The 18991-nt window shown below is 34.9% G+C and overlaps 1 protein-coding gene and 2 long non-coding RNA genes across 3 annotated transcripts in view; 2 read left to right on the forward strand and 1 right to left on the reverse strand.

Moving 5' to 3' along the window:
• The window catches only part of dtn (transmembrane protein 132C dtn), a 177823-nt gene that overhangs the window by 127104 nt on the left and 31728 nt on the right, over nucleotides 1-18991 (forward strand). The gene's annotated exons all lie outside the window — the stretch shown is intronic.
• Nucleotides 5773-6594, reverse strand: LOC138125486 (uncharacterized). The gene is made up of 2 exons (XR_011157470.1): nucleotides 5910-6594; nucleotides 5773-5856 (listed from the first exon to the last, which is right to left on the reverse strand). It is a non-coding gene; the product is annotated as an uncharacterized lncRNA (long non-coding RNA).
• Nucleotides 6444-7434, forward strand: LOC138125485 (uncharacterized). The gene is made up of 2 exons (XR_011157469.1): nucleotides 6444-6538; nucleotides 6588-7434. It is a non-coding gene; the product is annotated as an uncharacterized lncRNA (long non-coding RNA).

Genomic DNA, 18991 nt, shown 5'->3' on the forward strand with positions numbered 1-18991 from the left:
AAAATAGGACACAAAGCTGAAAATTGTTGGTCAAAAGCCAAAGCAAGAAATGAAATTTCGAAAAAGGCAGAAGTTACCGAAACAGTTCTTCAAATCAATAGAACCAAATCAGAAAGCCAATGGTGGTGTGTGGACTCAGGAGCGTCTTCGCACGTGTGTTCATCAAAAGATCAATTTCAAAATATCGCTCAAAATGATCAAGTCCTAAATTTGGCAAATCACAGTTTCACAAAAATAAGAGGAACGGGAAATGTGAAAATAAAAGTGTCAAATGAAAATAATTTACGAACTGTCAATTTGAATAATGTCATGTATGTTCCTGATTTACGTTCAAATTTGTTATCTGTCGGAAAAATCACAGATAAAGGTTCAACGGTAATATTTGAAAACAACAAAGTCTACATCCTTGATAAGTCTACATCCTTGATAAAGATGGAAAAGAAATTATGATTGGTCAAAAAAGAAATCATCTTTACTATGTTCGCGAAATCCTAGATAAAAAGGGAGAGACAGCAGCTGCAAGTATGAACATTTCAAGAACAAAAATACAAGAGTGGCATGAAAAATTTGGACATATTAATGAACAACAATTAAAAGAACTTGCAAGAAGTAACGAAGTTTATGGTTTGAATATTGGATGCAATGAACATTTAATAAATTGTTCAATTTGTTTGAAAGCAAAACAAACTAGAAAATCTTTTTCAAGAAATGAATCACATAAAAAGGAAACATTATTGGAATTAATTCACACCGATATATGTGGACCAATGAGAGTAAACTCGATTGGTGGATCAAGATATTTTATTACGTTTATTGATGATAAGTCAGGTTGGTGCGAAATTTACTTTATCAAGAAGAAAAGTGAAGCTGCCAGTGCATTTTTTAAATACAAGGCAATGGTTGAAAATCAGCTAGGAAAAAGAATAAAATGTCTTCGATCGGATAATGGAACTGAGTATTTATGTAATGAACTTGAAAGTTATTTGGAGAAACATGGAATAAAACATGAAACGACGGTGGCATATACACCAGAACAAAATGGCGTTGCAGAACGAAGAAATCGCACTTTAGTAGAAATGGCAAGATGTATGATGATACAATCGCAATTGTCGCCCTCATTTTGGGCAGAAGCAATTTCTACAGCAAATTATTTAAGAAATAGATGTCCATCTAGAAGTATAAATGGACAAACACCGCACAAATTATGGACGGGAAAGGATTTTAGCATGAAACACTTTCAAATTTTTGGAACGAAAGGTTACAGGTTAGATAAAACTCCCAATAAAGGAAAATTTGATCCAAGAAGTAAGAAATGTATTTTCGTGGGTTATTCAACAGAAAGAAGAGCGTATCGAGTGTGGTGCCCCGATTCTAAAAGAATTTATGCAACAAGAGATGTAAAATTTGTAAATAATTTTGAAGTAAAAGAACAACCGATGCAGGAAGAATTTACTTCTGAAGATATTATGAAGAAAGAAAAAGAAGTTGAAATATATTTGAACAATTATAGAAAACTTGAAAATGAAAATGAATCAATAGAAAATCAACCAGAAAATGAAGAAACAGAACGTGAAGCTAGTAATAATGAGAATCAATTAGAAGATCAAACAGAAATAGACAACTTGCAAGAAAATTACAACGAAAGAAGAGAAGTAGAAACAAGAGAAAAGCGAAAACCTGGAAGACCAAGATTTCTTTATACAGGAAAGAAAGGAAGACCTAAGAAATTATACGTACAAGCATGTGAAGAAGAAATAACAGAGAAAGAAGGTTCAAGAACAAATGAAATTACTGAAGAAGATCCAAAAACAATTAAAGAAGCATTTTTACGACAAGAATCCGAAGAATGGAGAGAAGCGATGAAAAATGAATTTTATTCTCTAAAGAAAAATAAAACATGGGAAATAGTTGATCGCCCAAGTGATCGAAAAGTAATAGGCTGTAAATGGGTTCTGAAAACAAAATTTAATTCGGATGGTACGATCGCTCGTCGAAAAGCGAGATTAGTTGCAAAAGGTTATGCCCAATTGCCAGGAATAGATTTCCAAGAAACTTTTGCACCTGTTTCAAGATTATGTTCTGTAAGACTAATAATGGCCATCGCAGCACAATACAATTTAATAGTTCATCAGTTGGATTTTGTAACAGCATACCTGAATGGGGATATCGATGAGGAAATTTACATGGAATTACCTGAAGGAATAAATGAAATTGGAGAAGAAGTCGTGTTCCAGAACAAAGTTTGTTTATTGAAAAAAGCATTATATGGATTGAAACAGTCAGGTCGTCAATGGTACAAAAAATTAGATGAGAACCTACAGAAGTTGAATTTAAAACCCCTCAGCACAGACAAATGCATCTATATGAGAAAAACAAGAAGAGGAAACGAAGGAAACATGGTTTTAATAGCAGTGTATGTAGATGATATAATAATAGCGTCTAACAGCATGGAAGAAATGAATAATCTGAAAGAAAATCTTGCGAAAATTTTCCAGATGAAAGATATGGGACAGATAAAATATTGTTTGGGAATTGAATTTAACGTAAAGAAAAACAAAGTTACTATGAGTCAGAAGAAATATGTTGATGATTTATTAAAGCGTTTTGGAATGGAAAATTCAAAAGAAGTTTCAACTCCCATGGACCCAAATGTTAAACTGTCAAAAGAAATGTGTCCAAAAACGGAAAAAGAAAAAGAAGAGATGACAAGGTGTCCATATCAGAATTTAATTGGTTCCCTCATGTATTTATCAGTTTCAACAAGGCCAGATATTTCATATGCCGTAAGCTGTTAAGTCAATATAATACGTGTTTTGGAAAGGAACACTGGATTGCTGCGAAAAGAGTACTACGATATTTAAAAGGAACTAGGGACTACGGATTAGTTTACGAAAAAAATGTTGAAGATATAATTGGTTTTGCAGATGCTGACTGGGGAGCGAATCCTGACGACAGAAAATCTTACACAGGATATATTTTTATTTTTGCAAATTGTTCTGTCAGCTGGGAAGCAAGAAAGCAACAAACAGTAGCACTCTCAAGTACAGAAGCAGAATATATGGCTTTATCCGATGCAACAAAAGAAGCCATCTATTTACGACGATTTTTAAAGGAGGTGTTGAACATGGATAAACAAATTCAAATAATGAACGATAATCAAGGTGCAAGGAGCCTCGCACAAAACCCAATTCAACATTCCAGAACCAAGCACATAGATATCAGGCATCATTTTATACGAGAAATATTGCAAAGAAAAGAAATAGAAATCAAATACATACAAACGAGTGAAATGGTCGCCGATTTTTTAACGAAGCCCCTATCAAAGTTCAAACATAACTATTGCTTAGAAAATTCCGGCATTAAGAATATAGAATAAAGAAAAAATAAATTTAAGGGGGGCTGTTGTAATATTAAATTTATATTTGATATTAATTAGTGAGCAGTTGCTATAAAAACAAATGAATGTAATAAATAGTTTTGAATAAAAATAATAAAAACAAAAAAGTCTGTCAATAGTTTATTGAATTAAAAGGATTCTTCTAATAATACTACACGATTGCAGTCGAGAAATGTATAGCAGATGCAGAATTATTTTGAAATTAATTTTGACCTGTATGAAATACATACAGTGCGTTCGTAAAGTTCGGAATAAATTCGATAAAACTGTAAGAATTAATGTCTGAGAAAAATCCTCGAAGAGGTCAACTTTGTTTTTAGAAAGTGCATATTCTTCAGTACTTTACTTATGTTGACAGCTTTTCATCTCCTAATTATGAAATCATCAATAATTGTTTTAAATGGCAACCCCCACTTTTTTCATCTTTTTCTGATAGGCCTTGGTACTAGCTAAACGATGAATGAAAAAAATTGATACCTTACATAACAATTTTTTTGAGAAAATGTCAAATTTTACTTCAAAAATGTAATTTAATTTTCACTGTAAAAATTTTAATTAATCTCAAACAAAAACAAACAAACAGCTAAGGTTAACAATAAAATTCAACGCAAATGTCGAACTCACCGACACTTTGTACTGTCGCGAGCAATAAATTTTGGTCGTCAAGGTCATTCTTTGACGCAATGGAAAGTGCTCTAATGTGGAACGGGCATAACCTCTAATAAATTCTATTTGTCTTGTCAAGATCTTGTCAACTTTTTGGAAATTTCAACTGGGTTGCCACCCTAACTTCTGACACATCCGTCTCTGTCAGCGAAATAATGTTTACTCTGTTAAAATACGACATTGGGGCCATAATTTTGAATGTTTAGAATAAAACTTTAACAATTTTTTTTCTTTATTGAGGTTTTATTTACATTGGCCCTAATTAAGCAGGCAAAATTTTTAATTTGTGACAGTAGCGGGAAATTTGAAAATGACCTTGACGACTAAGATTTAATGCTCGCGACTGTACACTGCGCTCAATAATGTCAGGATTTACTCTAATTTTTTTAGCGTGTAAGGGCGATTCTTGAAGAAGTGGAGATTTTTTACAGTCCACATCCGAATTTTTTTAGCCTTCATATACAGGCTGTCTTAAAAAAAAACGGCCCACGCTATAACTTTTCTATTGATGACTCAAATGAAAAAAAAATATACAGGAAGCGAAATGGCTCTAAAAACACATTAAGCCAGTTCTATCTAAGCAATAAATAAATAAATAAATAAATAATCGTATACCTTCTGGCTAAGTGCTAGAAGTTTTAAGGTCGCGCAAGCGTCTAATTATTTTATTTTATCTAAGCAATACGTCTTTTTCTGACAAAAGTCACCCGGTATTAACAGTATAGTTTTTGTGTTCAGAGCAAAAATTGTAGTTAATAATTATTTTTATTATACAAGACGATAAAATTGTATTTTATTCGAGAAGATAATTAAATTTTATCGTCTTGTATAATATTCTATTTTTTTATATAGCATTTGTATTTTATTATTAAAACATTTCTTTTAAATCATTACTAATCGTGTCAGGTTTTAAAATCTCGTTAGTAGGTATGAGCGTTGTTAGGGTAATAAAAAAAATAAATTACTTTATCTACCCTTGCTGTTAAAGTAGCACTTTATCTACCCTTGCGGTTAAAATGCTACTTGAGCTTTTGATTTGAATAGATAAAAGCACACTAAACATCTGCTAGAGAAGAAAAAAGAGTGTGTACCGCACGACAGAAGTGAAAACTTCTATGATGCTCGTTACGGATTTTAAGTTGTAGCAGGTCAAAGTGCCACTATTCGTTTTGGCCGGGGTAGGAGGCCAAGAGGTCCTACTTATGCTCGCGGGACAATAAGATCGCTGTTCGAAGATCAGGAACAAGCAACACAACGCACGGCATATGACGTCGCGACGCGCCCACCCTGCCGTAACCTTTTTTGGGGACGCTCATTTCGAAATAATTCAGTTTGTTTGTGCCGTCAGTCAATTCATTTTGAGTTTATCGGTTCAGGGTTCATTTTTGTTTATCGGATCACTTTCAGTTTTATTTCGGTTTCGCTTTCAGTTTCACTTTCGGTTTTCGTTTGTTTCTTTCGCGGTTTCTTTAGAGTTTTCATTGTAGAGTCTTTGTGCCAGCCAGTTTTGGGGCGGCTGGAATCACACATGTTAGCCCCTAAATTTTAGGCTGAGGTGGCCTCACGCCTCTAGGCTGTCTAGCTGCGGCCTATCTATTCATCGTTCGCTTTTTTCTTCTTTCTCCTTTCCTTTTCCTTCAATCCTTCCTCTTCTTCTTCTCAGCTCGGGTAACCGTACGGCAAAGTTAATTCCGATTCCCTTTTGTTCCCGTGACTTGCCGGAAAGTTATCTTCTTCTCTTCTTTTCCCTAACCTTCTTCCTTCATCCTTGTGGTGTCCAACCTTTTGAGATCCTGCGGGAAATTGCCGTCAACATCTATCGTGTGTTACGCGTGGACTCACCGACACATTACCGCTTCGACATCCGGATTTTTCGATCGGTGAAGTCCAACGTAAACAAACCGGCGCCATGTTCGACCATCTGTCATTTAGCGCGCAAGTGTAGGATCGCCGGAAGTTGTCATCAAGATGCGCGGTCAGTACAATAACCGGGACGCCTTATCGCCCAACGGAATAAGGTCCAGATCTTTCGGGTTGATCTCCTAGAGCCGGGGGTAGCCAAAAAAAAAAAACCGATCGCGAGCGGAAATTAAAGAGGACTCGGTCGGCGACCGCCGAGCGGGCGGCAGGTGCCGCAAGTCGCGAGCTGCGAATCACGTGCGTGGCGTTCGGGATCCGCAATCATCCCTGTGGGTGGATTGCCGAACGCCATGGCGCTTATCGTCCGGCGCTGCCAGCCTTCGGGGCCGTCGAGGAGCCCGAAGATTTACCGTTTTACCGTTTACCGTTTTGCCGTGGTCGAGAAACCCCTCGTCATCTAGCGAGATAGAGGTAATTATCCTTCATTAGCGAATTCACTTCACTAATTTTCGTCCGTTAGGGGTAGTTCGAGCCAGATTACCGTTACCGTACCGCGAAGGAGAACCGGAAAGTCCTCCTTCGAATTATCGAGAAGCAACCCCTTTCAGCGGAAAGGTAATTACCGAATCGATTGAGTTTCGCAACACTAACGACAATTCGTTAGGGGTTGTTCTTTAGGGTCAGCCGGACCAGTCATCGTTATTTGGGGCGATAGTTCGGACCAGGAACGTTGTTCTTTAGGGTCAGTCGTCGCCGCGTCGCTTTTAGGGTGATTGTTCACCAGGACTATCGTTATATGGGGTGATCGTCGCCACATCGTTCGTCAGAGTGGTCGTCGCCAGACCGCAAACCGTCCATTAAGGTCATCGGACCACGTACCGTTTCACCAAGGACTAAAGAAAATCGTCAAGGTCACACCACGTTACCGGCGTAAGATAAGTCGCACAATTTAATTGCGGATTTGCGAAAAATCAAAGAACGCCTCAAATATCCCGCTTCTCAATATTTAGAACCGTTTCAATTTGTAAAAATCTCGCATTTCAATAATTTCAAATTTTTAGAAAGACTTCACAAAGCTCAAGTTTTCAAATTTCACATTTCAATTATTAGTAGCAGTTCTTCTACTTCCAGTAAATTTGCAATTTTTTCAATTATAGAATCGATGTTAAATTAACGTTGTAAATTTATGAAAGCAGAAGACTGCGCTTCATTCTTGTTTCACGCATGCAACAGATTTTCCTTTCGTTTTTTTTTTCATCGGAGTTGTATTAATTTTAAGTTTATTCACAAATAAGTTACAAGGTCACCTGTAAAGGAAAGCTTTCTTGATAAGACCAGAATAAGGTATTGAATAAGATCATTAATGTGAACTGGTTCGAAATTTCAATTAACAAAATTACGTAGAGTAACGTTGCCAATTCCACGGACCAGTGCACACTTAAGTAAGCATTTCGAATTTCCTGGACTGTTGGACAAAAATTGAATAAACCAATTATTTAATTCGCAAGGAATTAAGTTCTTTCGTATTGACTCCGAAGCATCCGAGAAACTGAGCACTTGTCCCGGCAGCTGGACAAGCTTAACAACCAGCTCAAGACAATAGCTGCCTGGCGCCCATTTTTTTATAATCCGAACCCACGCCCTATGCCCCGAAAACCCCCTGAGAGCCCGGAGCTGTCACTGGCCACTTTTTGGTCACAAAGTAATATGTACCTATTCTATAAAAAAATATATCATTATGGATGACTTGGAGGAATAAGGAGCAAGGCATGAATAATGAATATTATTTAAATCCAATGCTGTTTTTAAATAATAATAATAATAATAATAATAATATATAATATATATAATAATATAATAATATAATATATAATAATAATAATAATAATAATAATAATAATAATAAATAAACATCAAAAATCTGTATTTTTCAATAGAAACTGCAAATACGTCCGCTTTTAGAGGTACACTCTGGCAAAATTTGTGAGGTTAGGTTAGGATGTTTAAGTTTTATTTTCTTGACCATGATATTGAACACAACACAAGTTTTTATAGCAATACCAATACCCTGTATTATGATAATATGTCCATTTTCCTCTTCACATTTTGCTACACAAATTTTTCCAATAGATGAATTGTTGAAGCCATATAATTGAGAATTACGTATTAAATCATAAATGAAATCTGAATTAGAACGTATACGGTGAAGGAATGAGTTCTTCTTTATTACTGGTCATATTTATCTGCCTAAAGCGTTAAAATTATTAAGTTCGTTTAATGAGTTTGTCATCGTAAAATTAAATTGGTAGAGTTTATCGTACCAGGCAAGTAGTAATGTAAGCATAATTTTAAAACAATATCAGCGACCTCAGTAGCACTACTCATATGAAATGTGAAGGGCAGAATTAATATAAAAAATAAATTAACGTTGTAATACATAACACAGTTAAAAGAAAATTAATGAAAGTTTTTGACATAATCAATAAAGAAAAACCTAAAGTACCATTGTTTTGAAGTTTGACCACCTCTGGCGATAATCTAAAATTAGGAGCAGGAACCGTAGCAGTTTACATCATAGATTATAGACCCCATTCTAACATCTGAAGATGAAACAACCCTTGACCAAAGTAGACATTCAGAAAAGCTTCTTACGAGAGGTCTGACACGATTTCGATTATCATTTAAATTAACAGTATACACTCATTGAGACTACTGTCTGAGAAGCAGAATACATAGTTATTTTATTTATCTTGATAAACTAGCAAGAGAAGAGGGATTAAAGATATATGTAGAACAGATGTACTGTTTTTCACAGTGTTGCTCTTCTGTGCAGGTTTTCATTAGTTCGACCCTTTTCAACAGATCACCAATCAGGTTTTCAAATATGTACATACGTTATTTTGAAAACAAATGACAACGTTGCCTGTTGATTTTTTAAAACAACTAAAAATTATAGAATGGAACATTATTTAGTAATTTTCTGTTGTTCATTACATTATCACGCCATCGAAAAACATCACCTGTTGGACATTTCTTACTTCTTGTCTTCCCAGCATTATTGCATTTAAATAAAACATCGTCTGTGTTCACCTAATATTAAATTCTTTCTGAATGTCATATATCACCCTCTGATGATGTGATGCACGATCGTCGACATTTTTTGTTAATAATATCCAGTTTATTTAACTCGTTCATGTGTAAATTGGGCTTTTTTTGGCACTCGTTTGTGCCCACTCATGCCACAAAGAGCCCAATTTACACACGAACTCATAAACTACTATTATCAGAATTTACGTTCTTTCATTTCATACCCTTTTGTCACTCGATTATGAAGTAAGCGACAATCCTTGTCCCTCTTTTTTCAAAGCACAAAGTCATCGACGATGTGCTATCTAGAAACTGTTCATTCATATTAAGGATTTTTTTAAACTGTAATGACCTGATCATGTTTTGACTAGCGAATTGTTTGTTTTGTAATGCATTCAAGACTCAGTTCTTTACATGAAACCAGTCATCAAAATTCCGCTGTTCTTTTGGTCAGATGAACAAAGGAAACCACAAAATGTCATGTCAGAATATTTTAAATTTTACTCATGAAGCGTCCAGCAAGCGCCTTGTTTGTTACACAGGCATAATGTAAAATTATCACAGTTTTACGACTAATCAACAATTTTCAGACACATTTAGTACACGTTTTCAGTCAATTATTATTAAAGAATCGAGCACTTTTACACTTTTAAACGGTTTTCCTTTGATCGGATTGTGGCAATTGTTTTGTTTTTTAATTCAGATTCAAATGTGTATATTTAAATTTTGCCATTTCGTAGGATGTTGTAAACATGTTATTTTTTAGAATTTCTTTACACCGTTTACGTATTGTTGTTTTTGAGCATCTGGTAAAATAAATATTTTAGGACACAGATTAACAACAAATTTTGCTGATGACCGAGTGATTTTCAAAATTCTTTGATTTCAATGGTCAAGGTACTTGCTATAATTTTATAAAAGACTTAATTATTGTCTTCTACCATTCTCCAAGGTTTTCTTCAGTAACAGCAGAAATTGATCTTTCTTTGCGTAAATCTTCACTGAGTGAAACCTTTTCAAATTAAAAAAATTCATTGTACCAGTGGTGAATGGTTATTTCAGAAAGTTCTTCTATAGTGAACATATTTCGATTTTTAAAATCATAAAATTGTAAATTAAGTATATTATTAACAGTAGAAATGAGTCTTTTTGTGCTTCGCCCAGTTGGCGACCTCGACTTAGGTCAGAAAGACCTTCTACTGTCAACTTTTTTCATAGTCTTTTATCTTTTTTATTCTATTGATTCGACAGGAAAATGTATTATTCATTTCCAGTTTATCGTCAGTAAGATTCTTTTCCCAAGAAATTATTTTTTAAATACATAATATTTTGAAAACGAATGACAATTGACAACGTTGCGTGTTGATTTTTTAAAACAACTAAAAATTATAGCATGGAACATTATTTTTTTGGATATCGTAATCAAAAACAAGCAACCAACTGGCATTTCCTAAACAGATATACTTTTTACAATTTTTTTTATAGTTGTTTTATATATTTTTTTATTATTCATCGTATCGCCTTGGCGTATTTCCCTCCTAATCTAGTCAATTTTCGTGTGACTTGATTACGAACTTCGACACAGTGCAAGAAACGAGTTTGATGCCCCAACAGCTCGACTTTCCCAGCCCTTTGATGTTCTACTGCACACGAAAACATTTCATTAGCAGTTGAGCATTATCGCGGCGCGTTTCGTGGTTCACCAAGGGCCATAAAAGCCGATTTACGGCTCGGGTGGGGGCGGGAAAAAATTATCAGGCCCTAAAGGGAAATTATTGGAGCGCGGGGGGCGAAATCGATAACGCCAGTTGCGAGTAATTAGATAGGGGGTGTACGCGTGTGTGTGTGTGTGTGTGTACAAAGCGACGTAACAAGATGTCTGTTCTTTAATGGAAAGATAACAGACACGCCGACCCAAGGCGGCGAAGACCCAGATAATCTCGAAATAATTCGTCGACTGATCCCGATTTTATTGTTGTCTTTCGCGGTGGATGGAATTTATTGCAATTTTTGCGGCCTTATCGGTGCCGAACCAATATTGATACAAGTTTAAAGCTGAACAAACAGCGAAAATTATGGTGGAAAAAACCCGGACTTGTTCCGGTCGGTGGGTCGCGCTATCGATTATGGGGCTCACGCGACGCTCTTAAGACGTTTCTCGTTTTTAATCGACAATTTCAATTCCCCAAAGTGCCTCATTAATATGCCCGACAGGTCGATGGGCCGTTGCTGTGCATTCTGCCGTAGTGTCAAAAGAGTTGAATTTATAATCGGTTATTTCGTCCGGAGCGAAAACACGGAATCCTCGGCGGATGGGGACTATGTTGATGCCGACTAAAAGAGCAACAGAGGGACTTAGAGGCATTATCAAAAACGATTCTCTTTGTGTGCAAGGCGCAAACTGAGATGAAGTCTAAATCGGAACAAAGTCAACTGAAAACCTAGTTCGCGAAACATTGGAGTTAGAGATTATGGTTTGTTAACTACCTAGTTAAATTTAACAATACATAGTAGGTAACTGAATTTCTGAAAAAGTCATATTCACAAATTTTTGGCAACAAATGCGAATCCATTCTTTGTATCTATCGCGCATTCAAATGAAATCCTGGGCTGAGTAGGCGTTGGAAAAAGTAAACCGTATAGAACAGTGTAAAGTTTGAATTTCCCGCCGTTTGACATGAATGACATTTGTTTATGTTTAATCGGGACATAATTTTACATTCGTTTCAGCAAAGGGTGCTTTTAGATATTTGTTTCAAGAATAGGAATCGTTAAGTTATTCTATTTTTAATGTAAAACATTGCAAAGAAAGAAAAAAAAGAATGTTTTTTGGCTCTAAATTTTAGGTTAGCTGTCAACATGCTCCAATTAATTTACGCTCTAAAAAAGCACAACAATTGTTTCCAACACCTTCCCAGCCCAGGATTTCATTTGAAGGCGCGATATTATTATGTACTCGTATACAGGGTGTCCCTGAAATGCGTGGCAAAATTTTAACCACGAGTTACTGGCTTCATGTAGAACTTTATTTTATGACATTTAATTTTTGAGCTACAATTTTTTTAAATTGCTTTTAGTCTTCTACGTTGTCCCACAACCTCGTAGGTAAAATATCGGCACATTTTAAAACTACACCCTTGTATATTTTATAAAAACGTACACCAATGCGGTTTCCTTGTATAAATAAGTAACAATGATTTCTTCCTTGAAAGTACCAGGTGGCTATAAAAGGTCGTAACTATTTTTGATAGGTTGGTAATACTTTTGAAATATTGCTTTGGCCACGCTGATGTTTAAATCAAGACCATAGCGTGCACAAAAGTCTTGTGACATTTATTGTTAATTAATTTCACCGTTGAGCGCAACATATTTATGGCCCATTTCCGAAGCGGTTTTATTAATGAAAATGGTTATTGGGAATATTCAAGAGAATCGGTATTTTATCAGTTAAAATAAAACACACTAAATATCACTTTCAATTAATCGATAAAATGTAGAAGAGATTTATACCAGGTGAGCATAAAAAATTGTGACCATTTTTGATTTGAAACATTGCTCTGGCAAAGTTGTTCAAAGAGTGGCGTGCACAAAACTCATTTTGATATGCAGTGTTAATTAATTTTCTAAGATAACAAACGGAAGAAGAAGTGGAATATCGCGCTTGTTCACGTTACTGGACGTGCTACAATAAACTACAGCAGATATTGTGCAAAATGTTTTGACAATCAACGAAATCTACACATTTCCGTTTATCACAACAAAGAGGTAGATCTGAATTAACAATTAACCTTCTCTCCGAAATTAATTTGCTTCATTTTAGGACGTTCCTATGAACCTTGAAGAAAAATCCTAAAGAGAAAGTTAGATTTACACCCCTGGAAGTAGGAACCTCCAGATTTTTTTTGACCAATCAAATTTTGCACATTGGTACAATAACAATTTGCTTAATAATGAATGCAAGATATTACTTTTGTAGTGATGAGGCTTGGTTTCACCTTTTTGGCTTCATTAACTTTAAAAAGGGGGTTGGACGTCCCGAGGGCGAATTATTTGCCCAATCTACTTTAATGAAACGATTGACGCTCAAAGACACCTTCTTCAACCATTTATAAAGCAAGTGGAACTAACAAACGGTGCTTCAACAAGATTAAGCTACAACTCACACACCAAGAACAAGAATTAATTATTTATAGGAGTTTTTCTTAGATCGATTGATGGATAAAAGATTGTGGTCAAGCCGATCACCTGACTTGACTTCTCTGGATTTCTCTTTGTTCTCCCATTTAAAACATGTACGAGTGGTGTTTGGTGCTTAAAAATTTGCAAATTTGAAATGTTCACCAAGGTTTATACATACTTTAAATAGAAAAATTGAAAATAAATTCATGTTTTTCGCACTGAAAATTTATGTAAAGATTCTCTTGCACCGAAATATTGCCATTCTGGTTATAGCAATGAAGCATCTTCTAAAAAAATTTACAAGAAAGCAGCCCCTGCTTATAGAATGAAAAAAAAATAACAACCGAGTCCATATTAATAGACTAAAATAAGCATCTTTATCACTGGAATGGCTATTATTAACAATTTCATAATATCTAATATCACTCTTAATTCAGACAGTTACAAATAATTTATTTCACCGTATTTCAGGAGTTTAACGGAAGGTTTATCAAGGTTTATGGATGAATACGAAACACATCTGTCTGATGAGATATCATCACAAATAAAAAGCTCCAGGACATTGTAGTTCATCGTAAATATGCCACTAGAGATCCTAGATTTACGTGAGCTCAGCCATGTTATAAATGATAACGAGAGGATGTTAGCAGAATCATGATGTTAAGTACATTATTAATAGAATTTTGCTTCGGTATACTAGTAGAGTTTCCATCCAGAATCCAACACTATAATCTCCAAAAAAAAAAATGTCCTCACGAAGATCAATAGACTGGTCGGTTCTGCTAATTAATTATTAACAAAAAGTAACATATAGATATAAGAATAAAGTAAACACCAATTTGACCCAAATTTTCTTTCTGTTAAAATAACCTTTTTTGTCTGAATTTATGTTTGACAAATACACAGCATCCTTTGGGTTAATTGCTGTTTTTTTTCCATGTACAGTTAATTTCAAAATTATAGAGTACACCTAATTTTCGACAGTGTGAAATGCACTTACACTTTTTGTCAATGCTCAATGTCAATTTTGATAAACAAAATGCCTAATCTAACCGAAAACGCGAAAGTGCTCATTCTTTTCAAATTAGAAGAAAGGTGGTCGATCCGGAGGGTAGCCCAGGATTGTAACATCGCGAAGAGCATCGTGCAGAGGATAAAACAGACAATATTATGGTGTTCTAAAATATCAGTGACATTTTATGTTGTCAATCTTACCTAACCTATATAAAAAAGATGACGCTCAAATTTCAAAAAGGCATCTTTACATGGGGAAAAAGCTGTAATAAATCGACTTCTTGATTTTTGAAGTGTACTCGATAATTTTGAAATTAACTGTACTATTTCACAACTGTTCGCTGAATGTTTGGTTGCCTGTAGACTCCTCCAATTATAATATTTGTTCCAACATTTTAAATTAGTAAGTATAGTAGTACCATAGTATACATATTTCTCTACTCTTATTGGATAATACTGTAATTATTAAAGTGTTTTTCATTGGATAACAGGATTCAAAACTCACTGAAAATATCATAGCAACTAGTTTATGAATCGTAAATTTTAATGCCATAGTATCAAGTATGCAAAGTAATAATTTTATAACGTCAGTTTCAGTTTGTCTAATAATGAAACGTATTTTTCAATTTCTCTTCATAGTCGTAGAAAAAGTATAGTATTCTATTCGCCGATCATGGCTATTACTCGTTCGGATGAATTACGCCACTCGCCTGCGCCTCGTTTTGTCAAATATATAGCTCGATAGGGTACAAAAATATTAAAAATATTTGTCTAAGGTTATTTAACAGCCTGCTGTACTTTAGCGGGGCGGAGTGGGATGGTTCAAGATCTGTTTCTTTGATGGTGTGATTTATAATTTATAATTTTAGTCCATATTTCTATTAGGGATAAATATACTATAATAGTAGTACTTTTAAATACAAATTCATCCAAATGGGCTTATTCGGAACGTGGACGGGCAAACTTTCGTTTTTTATTTTCAAACAATGAACTGTGATATTTAAGATAGCCATACACGAACGGGATTTCCTCAAGGTTCGGCGTGAACAGTCCAAGCCTTGAGGAATTCCCAACGTGTGGAACGGTGTCCTTGAGGCCTCTGTGGGTAGAAGAGACACAAAATTCAATTCTTTTTCCGCCTTGAGGCCGGATTTTCCCAGTCTATTGATGCGTGTATGTGTTGTCATAACCGTATCTTCTTTATCGATAAAAGGGGTGACCAATGAAAGAAGATGTAAGTGGTCCATCCTCAAGTAATTGTAGAAATCTTTCGGGAAAACCTCCAGTTCAGTAATTAGTTACATTAGTGGGATTACACGCTTTTCTTCAAAGGCTACTCCCTGCACCATACAACTTTTTTGCGCCTTTTCTTTCTAAAACAGTCCTATGCGATCACACAACCGACAGCCGCTAAAATATCGTCATCTATTGATGCCATGATGACAACAATTTACAAAACCACGAGAACAACCAACAACCACCACCAGTCACCAGTCAACACAGAACTAGTGTGTTGACCTGGAGTTGAACCTGGAGAAAATCCGCAAGGCCTTTTCCTTGAGGAATTCCTCGAGGAAAATCGTTCCCGTGCGTGGGCGAGGGTTGGGTAGAGGAAATCCCGGAGGATTTTTGCTTGAGGAAATCCCGCTCATTTCCTGGCAAATTTTTCTGTTGAATGTTTTTCTCTGGTATAACATAGAAATTCTAACTCCTTTATTTCAATTTCTTCTTACTTTTCTATAAACTTCTCTACCTAGACCCTAGACAATACAAATGTAATATGGATTTCAATTTGTCTGCAATGAAACTCTTAATTAAATGAATAAACAGTCTGTACCCTTAGGATGCAGTTAATGGTCTATCAAGTTTTGTAGAAAAATTCAATACACAAATTACGATTTGTACGAGTATATGTTCATTTAATTGTTGTTAATATTAGAATAATATACAGGGTTATTCTAAATGATTGTAGTCCGAGTAGGCGTAAAAACTGGAGGTAAAATTTATGGTTGCCGCTCCACATAAAAGACATTAAAATGATGTGAATAAGTGAGTAGGTACACACTTTTCACACACAGAAGTTGAATTGATTCAATCGTTAATTTTAAAAAAATAAAATAAAATCCTACCACCGCTCTTTGTACCTAAAAAATGACAGTAACAGCCACAAAAATTGATAGTTCACTGAAAGCCACAAAAATTGATAGTTCACTGAAAGCGGCAAAAATTTCACATCATGGACATGGCCTGCTTCGACTACAATCATTTATAATAACCTGTAGTAGCAGTATTTATCTTTTTTTTTTATATATATAAAGGTATTTTTTTTTTGCAAATATGTTTTAACATCTTATGACAGAAATCATCATTTTTGCAGGGCTTCCTTTGAAATTACATACTTTTCTTTAATAACCTCATAATAAAACTTGACAAAACATAACATTTCACTGTTGATGAAATCCATCAAAGAAGAGTCATCATAATAATTTCAACGGATTTGTTAATTATGAAACGATTACATTTGAGAAATCCAAGATTTTTGTTTGAAAGTCGCACAGCCGTCTTATTTAACATTAATAAAACTGGCAACTTTATGCCTTGTTACTTCGTATTTTATTCTGAGAGCAAGTCGCAAAGATTTAAATTTATAATCCGTTAATTCGTTTGAAGTTCCCAAGGAGATGTTAAATCCTCAGTGCGAACAGACGAGACACAATGCAAATGCAAACTAAACAAGCAGCAATGGAACTGGAAGCTTTATCAAAAACAAAATAATTCGCTTAATATATGTTACATAAACTGTAATGAAGTCATTGAAATCATAACCACGCCAGGTGCAATTTCACTTGACGAGCAAATTAGCTTTTACGACGTGCTCAATTGTTTGCCATTATTCTCTGTTAACTATTAAACACTCGAGCGCTGATTTGACGGTGGTTGCGCCGTTATAAACAAGAAAACGCTTTATTTGTGGAGAAATTACCAGAATATTTGTATAACGTACAGTATTTACCAGGAAGTTTTGCAACATAGAATCATTATTTTTGTTCATTGATTTGGCAAAACTTTGATTACGATCGGCTCTGCTTGTCTAAAGACTAAAAGAATGACTGACAAAAGTTATCACGTGACTGCAAATATACTTCAAATTTAAATTTAAAAAAAATCAATTCGATTCGCCCAGTTGCGACCTTGACTACGCCTCGGTCTTCAATCTCTGGGCCTAGCACCAAAAGACTCACTTCTACTCTTAATGATAGAGGGTGTCGCAAAATTAACGTATTCCAAGCCGGGGGTCTTGTAGGGAAAAATCTCAGGAACCTCGAAAAAATAAAATAAAAAATATAGGGGGGGTCTTTACAAAGATATATGTGTCTGAAAGTTCAAACTTTTCATCATGTTTTCTTCAAATAAAAAATATAAATGGTCGACATTCATTTTGAAATATGGTGAGGATGATTATGTAAAATATTAAAATATAAATGATGACATTTCTTGAAAAAAAAGCTTTATCTCGAAAAAATAAATTAATCAGGTACTTTTGAACAAATATTGGCAACTTTGATATTTTTTTCAAAGGGACAGCAATTTTTTTTTACATTTTTACTTGGTCAACAGGATGTCCCCTACTAAGCCCCCAACTCGGAATACGATAATTTTAAGACACCTAGTATAATCTACTATATGTCACATCAAACGGTATTTATATTTATTAATTCTAAATCATGATATTTGACGGTTTTCACATGTCAGCTATAATGAATCAAGCCCTAAATTTATGTCGGACTGTGTCATCATTGCAAATTCTCTTTCGAATGACCTTATTGTGTTCTGCAATTTCAATGATTGAATTATCATTGCTATCTACAAAAATTTTCACCAGTGAAGAGGCCAATAACATGCGACATTTTCATATACTTACGTTTATTCTGATCAGTGAAAAACTCAACTTTGAAGCTTAAATTTTCCTTCAAGCAGATTCTTGAGGTATTCCAGTTACCAGGTTACAAAGCGTCATGGCGGTGTGTTTTCTTCCCCTTTCTAGACTGTTCCCGTATAGTATACGTCTCGATCGAGCTTAATTATATCAGAAACTGTTTATTTAGCTGAACCAAGGAAACAAATAATTGCTCTGTTTTATTTTCCCAAGTTAAAAACTCAATTAGTAGAAGGCGAAAGTTTGATGGTTGATATTGTAATAGCAAAAGTTGTTAAAGGGGATGAAGGATAATCAACTTGTAGGTAATACGTCCGATTAAAATGAAAACACTCTACGTTGTTAGGTAACCACCTGTTAATTAAGGTTAATCAAGTACTAGCAAGTCTTGTTGAAGTTTGAATAATGTTTAACTGGAGCCAACTTTAAACATTTATCCCCACTAAAGACTACCTTTTTTAAAAAACTAATATGTTGTTCCTGATGGTATTTTAAATTTTATATAAAAGATTTGGAAGAAAATGTACTGGTTTTAAAGAGATGAATGAATACAAATGACATTTTGGTCCCGCATTATTCGGTATTTTTTCACATAAATGTTGAATATCTCATTGATTGTAAATGACAGAATCGGTTAACAGGTGCGGGGGAAATAATCGTACAGTGACTGGGCCGTGGCAAGTTCGATCCAGCTAAGGTTATAAATTCGCAAAAAGAACGTTGTACGTCTTGTGACCCTTGACAAGCCATTCTTCAAGTTCACTCGAAACGGCACTTCTGCTAATCCCGACTCACGACCTGTATTTCTTACCGATCTTTAATATCAAGAGTGAACCGTCTCCGGAACGCCA

This window comes from Tenebrio molitor, chromosome 3 (assembly GCF_963966145.1).
Source record: "Tenebrio molitor chromosome 3, icTenMoli1.1, whole genome shotgun sequence".
In the NCBI taxonomy this organism is placed as follows: domain Eukaryota; kingdom Metazoa; phylum Arthropoda; class Insecta; order Coleoptera; family Tenebrionidae; genus Tenebrio; species Tenebrio molitor.